Source organism: Lytechinus pictus, chromosome 2 (genome assembly GCF_037042905.1).
Source record: "Lytechinus pictus isolate F3 Inbred chromosome 2, Lp3.0, whole genome shotgun sequence".
In the NCBI taxonomy this organism is placed as follows: Eukaryota; Metazoa; Echinodermata; class Echinoidea; order Temnopleuroida; family Toxopneustidae; genus Lytechinus; species Lytechinus pictus.
This window is the reverse complement of record NC_087246.1, coordinates 59,862,450-59,864,440: the sequence shown is the minus strand read 5'-3', so window position 1 is coordinate 59,864,440 and position 1,991 is coordinate 59,862,450. Positions and strand designations below refer to the sequence as shown.

The 1,991-nt window shown below is 35.5% G+C and overlaps 1 non-coding gene across 1 annotated transcript; it reads left to right on the top strand.

The window, feature by feature from the left end:
* The first annotated feature begins 215 nt into the window (after positions 1-215).
* On the top strand, positions 216-352 carry LOC129255188 (small nucleolar RNA SNORA57). Its single transcript, XR_008583878.1, has one exon. It is a non-coding gene; the product is annotated as a small nucleolar RNA SNORA57 (small nucleolar RNA).
* The last annotated feature ends 1,639 nt before the right edge of the window (positions 353-1,991 follow it).

The window sequence follows — 1,991 nt, the reverse complement described above, 5'->3', positions numbered from 1 at the left end:
ATTTCACATCTTTATGAAATGAGCCCCTGATAAGAGTGGCTTTCAGTCGACTATTGCCCTGATTGAATAGAAAAAGCTGTTAAATATATTTTTGATTCCTGTGCCATGATTATAGATTTAAATATCTTCCCCTATGTGCCTGCTTTGCTGTGAATTGAGATTTTGTTTAAAGGGGGATCTAATGACTCCTCAATTTCCCATTATTATACCGATAGCCTCCTTTTCTTGGCATCTCTTGAACTTCCACCATGTTTATGAGATGAATGCAACCAGGAGGAAGATTAACATGATGAACCTTCGGTGTCAAGGGTGTCTTTATCCCTTGATCCCATCCTCTAGCATCATCACATTCTTACTCTTTACATCCAATATTTTTTAATGTTATTTCTGAAAAAAGGCAACATTGAAAGTTGAATAGCTGATGCCCACCAGTGATATGTGGTTATTTGTGTATCACTATCAAGAAGAATTTCACATGGCAAACTAGAATATTGTCACTTCCTGATACACAGTGAAGAAAAATTGCATTGAAATTAACAATATCAGCCCTTTATTGGAGCACACAGTAGTGTACTGATGTTTTGTAACACATTTTTCCATTTCCGATACATGAATTATTGAAGTTCGCTTTTATAATGTAACTTGATATATCTGATATGTTCAAAGATGATGTGCACATCACATCTTCAGGTTGGACAAGATGACCCAACATTCGGTTTTGATTAATTGGGCTTTATTTGTTTTGCCATATTGGCAATTGATTGGCCAATTCATTCTAATAAAAAAAAATGAAATGCAAAGATACTTTGTGCTCAATTTGATTTTAACAAATTCACACATTTCTTTATCTTTCAGATAGGGATGATGGGACTCGGTCAAAGGTCAGAGAGATGTTTGACCTTGCTATCTCTCGTATCCAATCAAAGGTATGTATTGTACTGTAAGCTACTAACTACATACGTGTACTACAACTTTTATTAATGCATTTTCTGCCGTTACTAGGTACTTGGGTTTATTTTCTAACTTATATTTTATCATCGTCTTGTTTATTTCATGCCGCCAAATAAGTTGGTTTTAGGTCAAATAAAAATGGAAATTGTTAAAGATGCCCAAAAGGAAGTAAAGGGTATTAATTTGATATATTGTTTGATGCACGTTTCTTTTTACCTTGTATTTCATGTTTTTAGTAATTAAAATAGAAACGGTGTCGAATTCTGAAAGAAATGCATTTTCAAAAAAGGGAGAATGACTTGAATACTTAAGAATATCGTTTGATTTACATTGTCGAAAAACTTGTACTGGATCACGCTAACCAATATATAAATTATACATTATGATATATCCTGTGCTGAAAATCGCACACCATACACATTGTATATGGAAATAGAGCATTTCTATGATGATACACCTAGCTCGCTTCGAGTGTTTCGGTGAAGAAAATTCTTCGTTCCCTATTCATGAAGATTCTGAGAATGCTCTCCAATGTCACATAAGTCTGACTATGAGTACATACTGTGACGAGAATTGTAATTCTAGCGTTAAATTTCTCTTTTAATTATCACACCCTTGCTCTTACAGGACACTCTCTGTGGGTCAAATTGGAAATCACCGACGATGTCAACCAAAAGAGGTAAAATATTCTAGTATGTTTTGATAATTGATGCTGTAAGTGAGAAAGTCCGTCAAATCTGCTTGTCTGACCAAGGGGGGGGGGAAATTGTATTGGAGAGCTATTGTGCTTTCTGTTTTCAATTGTCTTTCTCTCTGGAACCCTTTGGTCATTTTGGGGGTTGATTTACAATAGGAATGGATGCATAATGCTCTCAATTGTGGGGTTGGATGTACAAATAAATTGATCATATTATGAAGTGTCTATGACCCCATTTACACATACAAGTAAAGGTGGCATGAGGCTGGGCCTAGAACATATGTGTATTTACACATGTGAACTGACGCTGCCTTGAAGCCGCCCTGATTTTGGTCCACCTTTA